At 35.8% G+C, this 16,828-nt stretch overlaps 1 protein-coding gene across 1 annotated transcript in view; it reads right to left on the bottom strand.

The window, feature by feature from the left end:
- RARB (retinoic acid receptor beta) overlaps positions 1-16,828 on the bottom strand; it is a 767,532-nt gene that overhangs the window by 523,906 nt on the left and 226,798 nt on the right. The window contains exon 3 of the mRNA XM_055383341.2: positions 13,217-13,268. The gene's annotated coding sequence lies outside the window, so the exon portion shown is untranslated. The remainder of the gene's footprint in view (positions 1-13,216; positions 13,269-16,828) is intronic.

Genomic DNA, 16,828 nt, shown 5'->3' with positions numbered 1-16,828 from the left:
CCTTGGGACAACATCCTAACATAGAGATTATCAACTGATAACCTGCATTGAATTTGTGTTTTAAAATTGAGGGATCAAACACATTAAGGGAAAGAAAGGTGGGAGAAATGTCAGCAAGGTCAGTGTGGGAACACCGGAACTGCACTTTCACACAGCATTGGTCTTGCTACCTCCTTCATGATCGTCATGCTTTCTCTGCTTCATTACGGCTGAGATATTCCCTTTGTATTACTCCCAAATTATTGTAGACGCACACATCACTTGCCTGGCTTCTGTAGATATTTGACTTCGGAATTCTTGTTCTGGGGTGTCTTACTCATTCAGTTTTCCCTAATACTCATTTAGGAGAAAGAAATGACAATATTCAAATGGCAGGAAAAAAAGGTCAGTGTAAAATGAAACCCTCCGGCTGGGCGCGGTGGCTCACACCTGTAATCCCAGCACTTTCGGAGGCCGAGGTGGGTGGATCATGAGGTCAGGAGATCGAGACCATGGTGAAACCCCATCTCTGCTAAAAATATACAAAAAATTAGCCGGGCGTGGTGGCGGGTGCCTGTAGTCCCAGCTACTCGGGATGCTGAGGCAGGAGAATGGCGTGAACCCGGGAGGCGGAGCTTGCAGTGAGCCGAGATCGTGCCACTGCACTCCAGCCTGGGCGACAGAGCGAGACTCTATCTCAAAAATAAATAAATAAAAAATTAAAGAAACCCTCCTTGTAGGTAGGTAGAAGCCATTTCTAAGCCTGCTGAATTTCACACAAACAATAGAACCCAGTGAGGTTCTTATATCAGACCGTGGCCTCCAAATGGTATTTGCCCCATTCTTTGTATCTGAAAACCCAGAAGCTCTTAAAATAGTATGGGAATCTTGAGGTGTTTCCAACAGTTATCGCTATCAAGTAGTTCATTTGTGCTCCCCCAAAAATGGATCTTTCCTCCCAAATGGTATCACTCCTCATTTCTTGTTTTATATCTTGAGGCTCACATCACAGTGACTGGTTGCTCAGCTCCACCATGGGGTTACAGAGTGAACTCTCTCATCCACTAACAAACAGCACTGGGTCTTCACAGATCACCCCCATAAGGTGGTGACTGGCTCTCCAGAAAGAGTCCTTATTCCCATTTTCATGCTTACTCTTCTGAGCTGAAATTGTAAACTGCCCAGTTTTAAGATTCAAATTGTTATTAAACTTATTTTCCTAATTTTTAAATTAAACACATTTTAGTTTGCAAATTTTGAGGCAATAAGAGGACTGAGGCAGAACAGAACACTCTAAGGGACATTTGGCACACTATCATCACGCAGCCTTCTAGCAGCAAAGACCAACACAGAAACGAGAATCATTCAAGGTAAGAACCACCACAGGGCAAAGACAACAGACAGCATTTTCTGTCTATGCCTCATGTGGATTCTTCAAATAGTGTATGCCACTTGTAGGTAGCATGGTTTGCCTTGAAAATAATAGGTCCCAAAAGCATTTAAATATCACATTGATGGCTTTCAAGCATCTTTGGGAAGCTTTTTTTTTAACCCCAAGTATTAGCACATTAAGCTTGACAACAGCATGACAATAATATTAGCACACTGGGCATGTTAAACTGTCCTACTACTTACTTTATTCTTTATTACTTTGGGCTAAAAGGTGAATTTAAGTAGTGCCTCTCCTTATGCCATAAGACCAGAATTTCTCTTCCAAGTATTTTCCAATTTGAATCTTTTACCTTTTTAATCATGCCATTGATCAGCATTCCATAATTCATTAGTATTCTCCTTCCTCTCAGCCAACTGATTATATTGTGACAAAAGAATATATAACCTTGTGGTCTAGACAGGAAGCAAAAGAACTAAGTTTCCAAAGTAGTAGTTTCTTGTTCATGTTTTTCCCGTTTGGCAAGAAGGAGTTTCAAGCAGGAATGCCATACACACAACCAACCAACTCAAATTAGATGAGGCGTTTGGATTATTGAGTGTTAGTTTGGGTGTGGAGGGAAAGATATATTACTTCTCCTTCTAGTGTGGTTGTGTTTCTGCAAAGTCTCAGATTAAATCCAAAGTATCATGGCATGTTTATATTTTAAATTTTACAGCCAAAGTAATTGTTTGTGATTATCAAAATCTACTAGCACCCTGTCTTCCCTGGTATGATTTGGGTTTTGGATCTAAATTTCCTGCTAATTGCTGACATTCATTCATTCCATAAATATTTATTGAGCACCTACTAATGGGCCAATTTCTCTTCTGAGCACTGCAGAAGTAGCAGTGAAGAGGTAAAATTCCTAACTTGCATGAAGCTTACTTTTAAATGGTTTTATTTTTAAGAAGCCCATTAAATCCTTACATTTTAGTGTCTCCATTTTGCACTTGTTTCTCTTTGTGGCACTCAAGACTCAGAAGAAGCATGGTAGATCTAGTCTGGTAAATGTCAATGCTGCATCCCAGGGCAAGGCAAGAGCTTGTGAGGAATTCACTCTGGCTACGCTTTAAAGGCTAATACCCCAAAACCTGGATCCTCCCTAAAATGTAACAACAAGGCAATAGAGACACCAGTACTAGTACACTGGGCATGTTAAAGTAATAGATGGCCATAGAGTTCATTTAATCATATTCTTCAGATGAAATGACTGATGCCTGCAGGGACTAAAATACCTGAACATACCTTGAGAATGTAAGCTCCATAAAAAACAGGCTTTACCTTGAACTTTCCACATAGGGTTGTCATGAGGGTTAAAGGAATGTAAAGCACTCAGAGATTGTGTCTGGCAAATATTCCTATGCTATATAAATGGTTTGCTACTATTATTACTAATCACTACTGTATCCTCTGCATTTTGTATATTGTAAGTACTATAATTTTCTATTTCTGTAAACAATGGGTGGGGGGTCTTATTTTGATTATTTCATATAACTCCAACAGCACCTAAGAGTCCTTGATACCAGTGATTTCTAGTTAAGTGCTTATTGAACTGAATTAGAAAATTGTGTTTAAGTTTGTTCAATTAAGACTTCAAATATCTCTAATAGTCACAGTTTTGGGTTAAATTACAAGTATGCACTCCCTCTTCCCTCCTACCCTCCCAAAAGATAGGTTTAAGACCTACCCCTCTAAATATGACCTTATTTGGAAATAGGGTTGATGCAGATGTAATTAGTTCAGATGAGATAACACTGGAGTAGGGTGGGCCTCTAATCTAATATGACTGATGTCTTATAATAAGAGCCATGCAAAGACAGAGATACACAGGGAGAACGCCATGCGCTGGTGAAGGCAGAGATTGGAGTAATAGAGTTGCAAAGCCAAGGAACCCAATAGGTTCCTGCCAAAAAACGAGGAGCTAGGAAGAGCCAAGGAAGGATTCTCCACCACCGGTTTCAGAGAGCATGGCCTTGCCTGATACCTTGATTCCAGACTTCTAAGCCTCCAGAACTGTCAAGCAACAAATTTCTGTTGTTTTAAGCCACCCAGCTTGTGGCACTTCGTCATGACAGCCCTAGGAAACTACACTCACAATTCAGCCTCACTGTGTGGTTCATATGAGTAATTGAGTCAGATGGGCTCCCCTAATGGAGGCCACACCACATAATGTACTGTTCATTTTGTGTCTCAACATTTGTATATGTGAATATTTGCTACTGAAGGGTCAAGACAGAGTCGACTGTCCCAGCAAAAAGACTGCTCATTCATCTAACTTTCCCTGCCTCCCCCTCCGCTTTCAGATGTTCTTGACATATGCCAGATAAAACGCTGTGACAGTGTATACACAAGGAGCCACAGTGCAGTTCCCTCTGAGATTTACAGTGTTCTTGCCTTTACATCCAGGTGGTAGACAGTGAGATGAGGAATTTTTGAGACAGACTTGGGAACAAGATCACTCTGGGAAGTTTCCAGAGTTTTCTTGGTGACCTAAGAACTCTATTCAATAGGAAATCATTCCTTGCTTGGGTGGAATGATCCAGCATATAAATTTGGTACAATATATGCCAGTTAATTCAACAAAATGTCAAACTGTCTGGGAAAGCCCTTAGAGAAGGTTTACTTTCTGTGTCACCAGGGAACTGAGTGATAGGAGGGAAAGCTCATGAAAATGAGATTTTCTTTAACTTCTGCCCAAAGTGAATAAATCAGTGGGATTTTTCAAGTTCCCTCAATATCAATGAGTTTATTTCATAAAGCAGGCAAGTATTTATAGACTCCAAAAAAAAAATCTTTCTCACAGTCCTGCTCTAGCCTAATTGCTTGCTTTCTTCTTTCTCTTCCCTTTCTTTCTTCCTTACCCTTCTCTTTGCACAGCTATCAGAGAAAAGATTTGTCTGACAACTGCTCTTACCTCTTAGCTTTTAAAAACCATGATGAGTACGGGAGGTCTTGACTTCATGAGGTGTGTGTGTGTTTTTTTTTTTTTTTTTTAGAGGAAGATTTAGTCTCCCTGCCCTGAACTGGGTTTAGGGTAATTGTGTATCTGCTTGAGGGCTGAATGCAATCTCTAGCCTTTTTCATAAAGTTTATGGCCCTATTGCCCCTTTAAAGGTCTCATGTGGCTGATTGATAGGCTCATTTCTGATACTAACCATAAAGAATTGGCCATCATGAAGATAAGCCGCTCTTCCCCTGAGCATTACAGGAGGGAAAGGCGGGCCGCCATTATAGATGACGCCTCCATTATAGATGGTGCTTCTTGCCTCAATCACATTCATCCTTCAGCAGCCCAGGCAGTGCTTTGTGCTGAGGGACTGCACCATAGGACATATAAGCCCAGTCAAGTCCTTTTAGTTAATGGGTACCTAAGGATTAAAACATCATCATGGACAAGTAGAAGAAAGCACTAGCTAACAACCCATTTCATAACTTCCGTTAATTTTTTCTTGGTGTCATTAACCAGAACAGTAGTTACCAGACAAACAGAATGTGTAATTTAAGTCTTTTTATTTAATTTATCTATTCCTCAATATTACCCCCTTTTTGTTTTCTTAGTTTCCTTCTAAATCTATTTCTTTCCTCCTCAAACTATCTTTCAAATATCTTGTCATGGGAGGAGTATGGTGATTAGTGATTCTTAACTTCTGCAACTTGTGTCTTCTACAAACTGAGATAGGTCAAAATGGAACTTGAACTCTTAGAAAAGAGCAAGGGAAGGAGGAAGAGAGAAGCAGATGAAAGGGCAAAGGGGTTGTGCGTGGGGGAGGTACACTCAGAGTGGGAGAGGGGGACAGATTTTTTGACTGTTGAACTTTAATCCGTAAGATTTTTTTTTTATTTTTATTTTTTTGAGATGGAGTCTCTCTCTGTTGCCCAGGCTGAAGTGCGATGGTGCAATCTCATCTCACTGCAACCTCCACCTCCTGGGTTCAAGTGGTTCTCATACCTTAGCCTGAGTAGCTGGCATTACAGGTGTGCGCCACTGTGTGCAGCTAATTTTTGTATTTTTAGTAGAGACAGAGTTTTACCATGCCGGCCAGCCTGGTCTCAAACTCCTGACCTCGAGTGATCCACCTGCCTCAGCTTCCCAAAGTGCTGGGATTGCAGGCGTGAGCCACTGCACCCGGCCAAGATTTAATTTCCTAGAAGAATAGGAGTTAATTTGTTTCTAGCCAAAAACTGTGACGTAAATGTTGCAAAAGAACTGATATAACCTGACAGCCTATAAAGTGCAGGAAGCAAAAAGAAGGAAAGACCAGAAGGCAATAGCGGTGCAAGCATAGGAGGAGAAGCGGGTTTGCAAAGGAAGATTTATTCATTCAAATATTTAATGAACACTTTTTACAGGGTAAGTATGGTACTAGGACTAGGGATAACAGATAACACATAGTCAATACACATAAGGAATCCATGTTTTAAGCAATGGAAACATCAGAACTGTACATCAAATAATTAATGAAACATTAAAATGTGATAAAAGGCATGTAGAAATGTTGCTAACACCTCTACATCCACTCCAGTCTGGTTTCTTTCCTGCGTCACGTCATAAAACAGCTCTTGTCAATGTCTGAAGCAATGGACCACTTCCTCCATCTTGAACTTTTCTCATGCTCTCTGTGTATCATATTCTCTAGTTTTCCAAGTACTTCTCTGCTTCTTTTCAATCTCTTTTGCAAGCTCATTTATTTAAACGTGATTTCATTAAGGTTGGGTCCCATGCTCACTTTCGTTTTTCATACTCTCTCGGGCAGTATCATTCAACCTCCGGTTTCAATTGCCTTTAATATGACAAGGACGCTCAAATCACCTCTCCAGGCAGGCTCCGCTCTCTACAACCTTGTGCCCACCCGTGATTAGCCATACCCTTTTCTGGAGCCCTTCTCAATGAGTGTATGTCAGTCTATATCTGCCAGTTAGGATCTATGCATTTCTCAGCTATGTGCTTTCAATGGTTAACATGGTATCCAGCATGTGGTAGTAGTTCACTGTTTACTTAACTGCTGACTGGAACTGAGGCAGGGCTTTGGAGAGAAAGGCACAGTACCACTCCACATAAGGGGAGGCTGGGTCATTCTGCTTCAGCACCATGAATACATGACCAGACCGGTGAGCCAAGATACAGGAGAATAGCTTTTCAGATGATAACTTATTATGTGAGGTTTACATAAGATGAGGAAAAAGGAGTATAATATGGCAATTAACAAAGATAATTTTTATTTTATTTTTCTGGGGGTTTTTTTTTGTATTTTTGGAATTTTCTACAATGTTTATATACTATTTTTGTAATTGGGGATTTTTTTTAAAATGTAAAGTTCTTTGGAAAACTGCCTTATGACAGGGTAAGAGAGAGAAAGGTGTGTGTGTGTGTGTGTGTGTATGTGTGCGTGTGTACATATGCATACATATACACACAGAATCAGAAGAGTAAAATGTCAAAGGCGACTGACATAGGAGCAGGAGTTCTAGAAGTTGAAACTCCTGGATTTGCCCAAACTGCTTTTATTCCTAAGTGACTTTCAGGGAAGAATAGGGCACAAATTATTTACTCAAATGGCCTGTTACTCCTGATTCTCAAATATTAAAAACAGAAAAGTATTTATGGATAATAAATTTGATAGTAACATATGCTCTCCTGAATTTTAACTCAGTCCACAGTCTTTCCTGATGAGTACCAGACATTGACATCCTAGTCAACCAATTCAAGTCATCAAAATAAACAACCTCTTATGAAAATGAAAACTGAATATTACATTGGAGAAATTGAAAGCATGTTTTATCAAAGGCAATTTGTTTATGATCTGACAGCCTTGAAAAATACAAGGAAATTATGTGTCTCTCACATTAAAATGAAAGGGCAGCAGCTTCTTTAGACATCACAGTAATAAGGGAATCTTGGGTTATTCAGAAAAAAACACCTGTTTATTCTACATGCTGAATATTCCATCTAACTTCCTCTTCTTTGCATTTTCTGGAAAAAAATGAACATTTCTGTGCTACTTAATGACTCATAGGAGAAAGCAATACCACTTTCTTTAAAAAAAAATCTTCATTTTTGGTAAAAGAGAGTCATCTACAGAACAACCACAAAAGTCATCAAAGTGTTAAAATCACAGGATATACCAGGTAACAGTGGCTTCCTTCCCCATCAGGATCAGAGCCAATGGCCACCATTGCCTTCCTTCTATGCGTGAGCCCTTTGACATCATTCTTCATGTGTGTGACCCACATAAGCTGGGTTAGTGTAGAGCATTTGCATTCCAGATTCTCAGATATGGTATGAAGTGTCATCCAACTACACATTTATTTGAAGAGCTTTTAGTCTCCGCTCACTGTGATAAGAAAAATAGTCATGAATTCTGTTCATACTTTGGGTAGAACAATCATATCTGTATCTTGGTCAGTGTTTTTAGATGGTCACATATATAGCAACAGAAGACTTTACTAGAATATGTGGCACATCTAGTGAAAATACTTTTACAGTGCTTGAATCAGTATAACACTATCAGAACTATAGTCAGTGCTGCTTGTAGACTTCAAAGATTCATTTATTCTACTAAAAAAGTTTAAAATTATCCTCTATCAAAACATATTCAGATTTTTAAATGCAATGTCTAGAGGAAAAGCATAGTTATTAACCTGATAACGAGTTTTTTAACACTAGTATTTCAGAAAGCTTGAGTTTCACTAAAGTGACATAGTGATATTTCCTCCTACTTGATATAGGAGGAAATGATACACAAAACAGGAGAATCTCAGGTTGTTTGCAAGGAGTTTTAATAACTAAAACGATAACAATTTTTAAAAAATCTCACAATAATGTAGAAGTGACTCCAGAAACTAAAAAAAAAAAAATGAAGTTCTAGAGTCGTATTTAAAATGAAGCATATTTAACCAATCTAAAAATCCCGAGGTGTGCCAGGTAATAGTGACTTCCTTCTCCATCAGGATCAGAGCCAGTGGCCACCATTGCCTTACTCCTATGCACGAACTCCTTGACATCATTCTCCATGTGTGTGGCCCACATAAGTTGGGTTAGTGTAGGGCATTTGCATCACAGATTCTTTGCTTTCTTCCTGTTCAACTAAATGAACCTCATGGATTATGACATTTGATCACTACCTTGGTATCTAACGGCATCAATGAGTAAAACACTTCTGAGGCCTGGGAAAGCTGACCCATATGGGATTAGTCTGAAATTCAAATTGTGGGGCTCTTAGTCTAGTGGAATAGAGAGACACAGAGCTCTGTCATTTTCTAGCTACATGGTCTCAGAACCTTAGTTTCCTAAAAATATAATTTGGAAAAACCGCACTTCCTTCTAGTGTTGTTTTATTAGCTCTCTTCCTATTTTCCCTAACTACATTTCACAATAGCACTGGGTGAAGTTGACCCCTTTCATGGATGTTTTTTGCCACCCTCTTGGAATAATTAGCTACATAAGCCATAAATGTCTCTCGGTAATTCTATAAGACAGTTTCAGTGAGCACTAAGGAGGAGTTCTTTTTTGGATAACTTACAACTGTATGTGAAAAAGACATTTAAAAATGCTATTTTTGATTGCTGATGTCATGGACATTGGCAAGAATATTGAAGCTGTATATCAAAAAGATACTTTGGGGATAAATCAGCATAAGAATAAAATAGAGCTCCCATAAAATTGAGAGATCTCTTTTGTATCAAAGTATATTTATGAGATAATATTTCAACTGAAATGGAGAAAAAATGGAAATCTATTGCCATTATATTACTATTTTGTTGAGATGGCAATCTTATAATGAAATCTAAAACTCCAGTTCTCATATCCTAAAGTGGATGCTTGCTTGCTTTAATCTTGGTTATCATTATATCACTAAAGCAATCATCAAAATTAGCTTTGGCATTTTTACAATAAGGCAAGCTAGGTTCTATCCACCCACCGCCGCCCATCTTCCTTAACTTTTGTAATCCCTTTTCTGTCTTTATGGCTGCCCCGAGAATAAAAGTTCAAAAATATTCAACTGCAATCAGAAATGAGGAGATCATTCGAATCTGGCATTTGGTAATTAGAGTCTTCCCTGAGCCTTGCTAAGTCACAAAGTAGTGTTTAATTCTATTTGACTCTCCTAAACCACAACTTCTGAGACTCTTAGTGATATGGAGTAAGAGGAGCTACTGGTGCTTTTCTTACCTTGAAGCTGAGTCTGAAAATGTAACCTGTGGTAACCCTGTGCAAGATCCTAACATCCCAAGGTCTGTTTCCTCATCTTTAAAAAAAAAAAAAAAAAAAAAAAGTCTCAAACTACAAGGTCTACGGACCCCTTTGAACCTCAAGATTTTATGACTGTGGTAGTCTTTAAGCTGTTCCTTGAACTTTAGTCAAATTCCACCGGCATAAATTTTGCCTTGTTGGAAGCATTTTTCACTCACATTTATTTCATATTTTTATTTAGGCCTGTACATTTTTGTTTTTTACCTTATGTGCATTTAAAAATCAACAAATTATGGCACTGCCATAAATACTAAATTGGCTTCACTTACTTCAAATAGAAGGTAGCCCATAAAAAGAAATAGGATGGAAAGCAAACAATGTAATTGAGTCCAAGTTAGATGGCATGGCTTAAGGAAAGCTCTGAGTCTCAAATCTGATCTCTCTCAGTTACAAAGAGATACAGAAGACATAACACCTTCAAATCACCTTTCTTATCAAGAGAATCAGAAGTTTTAGAGCAAAATTGAGAGGGGAATAAAATAATTTCCTCAAAATACAATTTGTATGATTTAAATCATTGCAGGTACCACCACTGGTATAGATTCTATTATATTTGCTGGGGAAAACCTTCTGTGGCTATTAAAAAGGGGGTGTTACATCTTTAGACTCAACTCCAGACAACTGAAGCACTGATACCCTTTATTATTCCTTGTCTCTAAGAAGCATCTCAGAAGTTGTCCTAAGTTACACAGTTCTCGTCTGAAAAGCCAAAGGGAAGTTTCACAAACTCTATGAGTTGTATGACTCAAGTTTTGTCGTTCCTAGTTTTGAACATGTGCATTTAAAAAAACCTTTGAGACATGATTCACATACTCTAAAATTCACCTATTTAAAATGTACAGTTGAATTTTCCTGTGTATTTACAGAATTTTGCAACTGTCACAATGGTCTAATTTGATAACATTTTTATTTTTCCCAAAAAGAAATCCTATACCTAATTAGTAGTAACTCCACATCTCACCTCTACTGGCCCCAAACATAGGCAACCAATAAGCCACTTTCTGTCTCTAAACATTTGCATATTCCGGACATTTCTTGTATATGTAGAATCATACAATATGTGTTTTTTTTGCACTGGCTTCTTTCACTTAGCATAGTGTTCTCAAGGTTTATCCAGGTTATAGCAAGTATCAATACTTATATTTCATTATATTGACATGTCATGATTTAAGCAGGCTTTTATTTTCTGTTATAATACACAGTGAACATTTTGAACATGTATCATGTGAACTTAAGTAATCTTGTAGAATATTTTCTGAGAAATGAGGCAGTTGGGTTATAGAATGTCTATAATTAAAGTTTTAATAGATACTGGCCAATTTCACACTAGAAAAAGTTATTTCATGCTACATTCCCATCTACAAGGAATAAGAGTAGAGATTTCCTATGGCTTTGCCATTGCTGGATATTATTGAGGCTACATTTTGTCAATAAAAGGCAAAACACAAAATATAGCTTTTCTATGTATTTAAATATTAGTATGCTTGAACACTTTTTTCATTTTCTTTACTGGCCATCGTTATTTCTTCTGAGAATATCCAGTTAATATAATCTATTTTCCCACCGAATTATTTATATTATTTTAATGGATTTATTGATATAAACACGTTCCATTTTCATTTACAAAAATGCTTTAGCTTCATTTATCTTTTGCCATAAAGATATTTTATACTTCTATATTCTTGTTTCCCATCATTGATTCTTGATTCTACTATTATTTTCTTAATTTGAAAACCACTTTTATTCTATATTAAATTCCAATATTTAGATTTTTTCCAGATGTGCTGTTCTACTGATTTCATTCTTTACTCTTATGCCAGTGCCAAAATGTTTTAATTATTTAAACTTTATTAGAGTATACGCTGTGTTATTAAGTTGGGTAAGTTCTTTTTTCAAAAATTCATATACTTATTCTAACAAATCAACGTTAACTTGAATCACTTTTTTCCTCTAAATTGTAAACCATAGTCATTATTAATACTTAACTAGTATAAAACACCTTTCTCTCCAAAATATAAAATTTAGTGGATCAATATATTGGTATTAAACTGCAACAATAAATTAGAATTATTCTAGCTTACATTTAAGTTTAGATAAAGCAGCTAGCTCTGAATAAAAAGCAATAGGAAAATAAAATACCAAGAAAGCTGTCTGTGTTCAAATCTTAAAGTATTCAACTGAATGTATAACTACACCAAGCAGAGAAGAAAACAAAGTTACAAAGTCATAAAAAATACATTAAGTTCAAAATCAATTAGAAAAAAGCAATCAAGTTATTTGGAACTGCTATAGAAATTCTGTTTTAAAATACCAATTGAACTTACCCAATACATACACTGGAAGATTAAATAAAAATATGATTATAATAAAAGAAATTTATAGTTAAGCAGCATCACATCAATTCCTTATTTTTTCCCAGTACACTTTGATATGTTTACCTTTGCTATTATTTGTATGTACATATTTATCTTTCTCCCAAAATAATAATGAAGGAAATGGTGAATAAATGAAATTTTATTTTCACTGTAATTAGATTTTCCCTCTAAAAAGTATTCTATCTTTTTCAAATCACTATGAATTAAACTATAATGTTTCCTTCATTGCGAAAGTTCCAGGCCAAGTATGTTAATCCTTTCTCAGGAAAACTCAGGACCATTCTGGTAATAGTTATGTCTACACAACCTTTCCCAACAGTTTGAAACATGAATTTTAAGGGGATCCATATGATGTAAGTCTTTGAGTTGTTGAGATAAAGTAAATTTGGCCACTTCTTCCTTACACAAATGCTTCATCTGTGTGAATACATAAATTCTGCTTTTACCCCATCCCAAAAGAAAAAGACTTTTCTTACCTACTAACAGATAAATTACATAAATAATTTCATTTAATCTTCAAGATAACCCTGCAATCTGGGTATCAGTACTCACACTCTACTCATGAAGCCAGCAAGTCTACCTACCTTAACCAAGGTCATGGCTAACACTGGAAACTCAAATTCAGTTTCTGCCATCTACACCCATGATAAACATTATATTTCCCCTTCAGCTTCATTGGTTTCTAAATCGACTTGATTTTTTTCCTTCTGTATTCCAAGAATTAGCAAACTACAATCTGCAGGACAAATGTTGCCTGTTTTTATAAATCTCATTTTATTGGAATGTAGTCACACCATTTGTTTACATTTTGACCTGAGCTGCTTTTCCAACACAACAGCAAGGTTGAATATCTGTGACAGAAGCTGTAGGGTCCATAAAGCCTAAGTATTCACTATCTGGCCCCTTATAGTTTGCAGTCCTCTGCTCTATACCATCCACGTGTTAGCAGAGAGAAAATAAGACGTTCTATCTCTACAAAATATACATAAAAGAACAATTTGTGGAACCATTTTTATATATAGTAAAAATATAAATATTGGTTTTTATGTGTATATAATAAGCACTTTCAAAATTCATATGTCAAACTACGGTTATACTTGAAGTGCTAGATTATGGAGAACTTCCATGTTTTTCAAAATATTTGTTCAAATGTAATTTACTTTTTCTTTCATTACTTACCAGGTATGGGTCTTAGGGCAAGTTACTTCATCTCTGCAGTACTCTGTTTTATCTGTAAAATAAGTGGCTGGATTAGACAGTCTTCCAAATCCTGTTCAATTTTAACATTCTATCACTGTATTTAACACCGCTACTCAATTTTCTTATATAATTTAATTTTGATAACTATTTTAATAGGGAAAGATATTTGCCAGGGATCCCACAACTTAAGATTTTCTATTTACCATTTCTAGTGGAATGTCATTTTCACCGACAACTCACTTCTTTCAGATTCTGTCAATGTAAACTCTTTCAAGAGAAAAGTCACAGGAATTCTAAGATGCTACCGTATTTACCAACCTAAGACTACATTTCTCATCAGAGATTATAGCAAACTCTTATTTGGGGGGACAAAGAATTCTCGGCCCTGATTTTGCTTGCTTTTTTAAAAATAGGAGTTTTGTTGCTGTTCCCCTTCTATTACTCGTATTCTCTTGTAATTTGTTCATTTGCTTTGGTAAACAGCATCACCTTGAACTTTGTCTCCACAATGCTCATATCCTAGAAGCTCCCATTTCCTCTAAATTTGATTTTGTTTCTAGTTTTATTTTTAAAGCAGCATTACAAATCTTAAAGCATCATTAAATATGTATTCTAATTTCACATGAAATACAAAGTACAGAACATGGTTTTTTAGTCATTTTATGACTACTAAAATGACAAAAGTTAAAAATAAAAACAAGTACCAAGTAAAAGTGAGGTATGATGAGAGTGGACATATTTCCAGCTAGTGGAAGTGTATATCGGTATGGTTTTTTTCTGGGGGATATTTTTCATCACATATCCAAAGCCTCAGGAGTTTAACAAAGCAATTTTACTTTTAGGAGTGTGCCGTGAGGAAATAATTACAAGCAAGGAAATAGATAGGCATCCAAGTATTTATAAAAATGAAAAACTGGAAACGAATGTACATAAATAGTGGCTTAGGTTAACTCAACTGAGATGCAACAATGTAATCAAATACTATGCAGCCACTAAAATTATATTATAAAAAATGTAAAATATCATGGGAAAATTCTCATTCCAAAATGTGGAAAATGATTGTAAAATAATGTGTATAGTTAGATTTCTTGTACTAATGCACATGTATAAATATTTATGCATGTGTTAGAAAGTGACTGGGATACTGGCCAAGGTATTAATACTGGTTATCTCTTGGTGGTAGAATTATGGGTAAAATTTTTTTTGGAATTTTTTTGTAACTTTCAAGTTTTCTACATTGATTGCATATTTTATTACCATAAGAATTATTTAGGAGCTATAAATTACAAATATAAAAATTTTCAAATGTCTAGATTATATTCACTCATAGAGACCTGTCAAATCTATATAGAACCAATCATTTTAATAATTCAAAAATCATGTCATTTTAATGGAATCCAATAACAAATTTTTGATCAATTGCATAATCAATTGGTTGGTTTTTGTTTTTATAGGAGAAAATTAAATTAGTAATAGTGAACAATAAAGAAAATAATACAATAAGATCATCTACCCCACTCACGCTCCTCTTATTCTGTGTCTTAGGACACTGGGTTTTTTTTAATTTCAAAGATTTTATTTTAATAAGTTGCAATAACTGTACTTATTTGCTTTTTACTTGGTTTTGGAGATGCCCATCAAAGCTTCATGAGGGCATGGATTATATCTTACTGGTTTAGTACAGATTTCACATTTGTTCAATGGCCAGAGATAAAAGGACAGAACTGTGTAAGCTTTATACAATTTTAAAACCAAAAGTCATTAGATTGGTCAGTTCCTTTAACCTATAAAGACCCTTTTGTGGCAAAATGTTCCCTGAATTTCACCACTTGGAGTTTATACAACCCAACCACACAAAAGCAAAGCATACTATATCAACATCCAGGACAATTATGAAAATCAAGACCATTAATCTTTATGACTGAGGGAAAGTTAACCTTCTTTACCTATACTGCCATTATTTAATTTTATGCCTTTAAAAGATTACATCTGATAAATCAGCTATAATCACAACTTTGAACTCCAAACATAATTAACCAAATGGCAACTCAGTGCCATTTAGGTGAAAGTTAATGGACAGGAAGTTTATGCTCCAAAGTCAATTTTTATAACCTAAGCAAAGTGGAAGTGCAGTACATAATTCAATATTGGTTTGGGCAGCATCAAGAGGGGAATAGTTTAATTCAGGAAAAATAATCAAATATAATGATAATTGTTCAGAAGTATATCTTTGTACCACAATTCTATATACATCATTTTTATTTAAGTAATAATTCAATTTCTGTAAGAGCTCTTTTAGAAGACTTTATTGGTCAAGTTCTGAATACATTTTCGATGGTAAAAAAAATTCAATTTATTTTAAAATGATAGTTTAGCTTTCTCAATCATTTGGAATAGTCTTCTTCTAGTAAGTCTGAATGAATAAGGACTCATCATATTCTTAAAATAAAAAAGCAAGCATGAGTATAAATCAAAAGCCAAGAAACTGAAATAAAAGAAGTCCTTTTCATTTTTCCTTTGAAGCTGTTCTCATCCCATAGGGTCCACAAATGAGTAAGTCTTTCCTATGCCAAGTCTTTCAAAGCAAAAATTGGATTCAAAGTTACTCAATTAGCTGGCAAATTCAGTCAGTGAGGCAAGCCAACCTAGATTAATTGAAGCTTTATTTTTCTATCTATTTTTGCTTATGATTTCCCTAAGAGATTAGGAATTTAAAATTCAGTCTCAAGAACAAGTATTTTGTTTTGAATTTTAAGTGTGGAAAAATGGCCAGAATACTGAAACCCAACTCTCATTCTCAAATATAATTTGAAAAATTATGGAGATAACAAGTCCCTTAATGATGGAGCATCTTACCTCAAAGTCATAATGGGAACACAAGAATGCTTATTGCAAAAGAATCCTAAGATTCTATTCCTGACTGGCTTATGACTGCCAACACGGGCTGGTTTGTGGGTTCAATGCAATAAGCACGGAAGATTCAGCAGAAATACTTATACTCTTTAAATAAAACAGTGGGACCATTTAGGCTCAGCCCATAAGCTTCAAGACTGAAAGCTAAGACTTTGAGTAATCTACCCGATTATGGATGATGAATCATGGCAGAAATCCCAAGGTACATGGGAAACATACTGGGGAGTGCCACCATGAAATACAACTTCTGAACATCTAACAATGAAGGCTCATACACTAACCATATGGTTTACTTCAAGGCTTAGTCATTAGTGCTACAGTCAATCAATTTACACAGACTTTAGCGAGTCACTCGTCATTAAGGAATTTTTTCTCTAATGATTCTAAGGAGGGGCAAAGGAAGAATTGTATCAAGATAGCAGTTCGTCTTTAAGAGACAACATTATATTTTGCTGAATAATTAAAAGAATTCTACCCTCTCAAAATGGTGATGGCAAAACTCAGCCAAAATAAGGGTTGAATTATCTTATCGTATATACAGGTATGTATATCATATGATACATTGAGATACATACAAGTATATAAATTGGGTATCTATTGGGTATATACTAAAGAATTCATTATAATGAAACTGCTACTAAGAGGATCTATTGCTCTGGGACAGAGTCCCAACTTTTA

Source organism: Gorilla gorilla, chromosome 2 (assembly GCF_029281585.2).
Source record: "Gorilla gorilla gorilla isolate KB3781 chromosome 2, NHGRI_mGorGor1-v2.1_pri, whole genome shotgun sequence".
Classification (NCBI taxonomy): domain Eukaryota; kingdom Metazoa; phylum Chordata; class Mammalia; order Primates; family Hominidae; genus Gorilla; species Gorilla gorilla.
The sequence above is the reverse complement of the archived record's forward strand: the minus strand, read 5'-3'. Positions and strand labels throughout refer to the sequence as shown.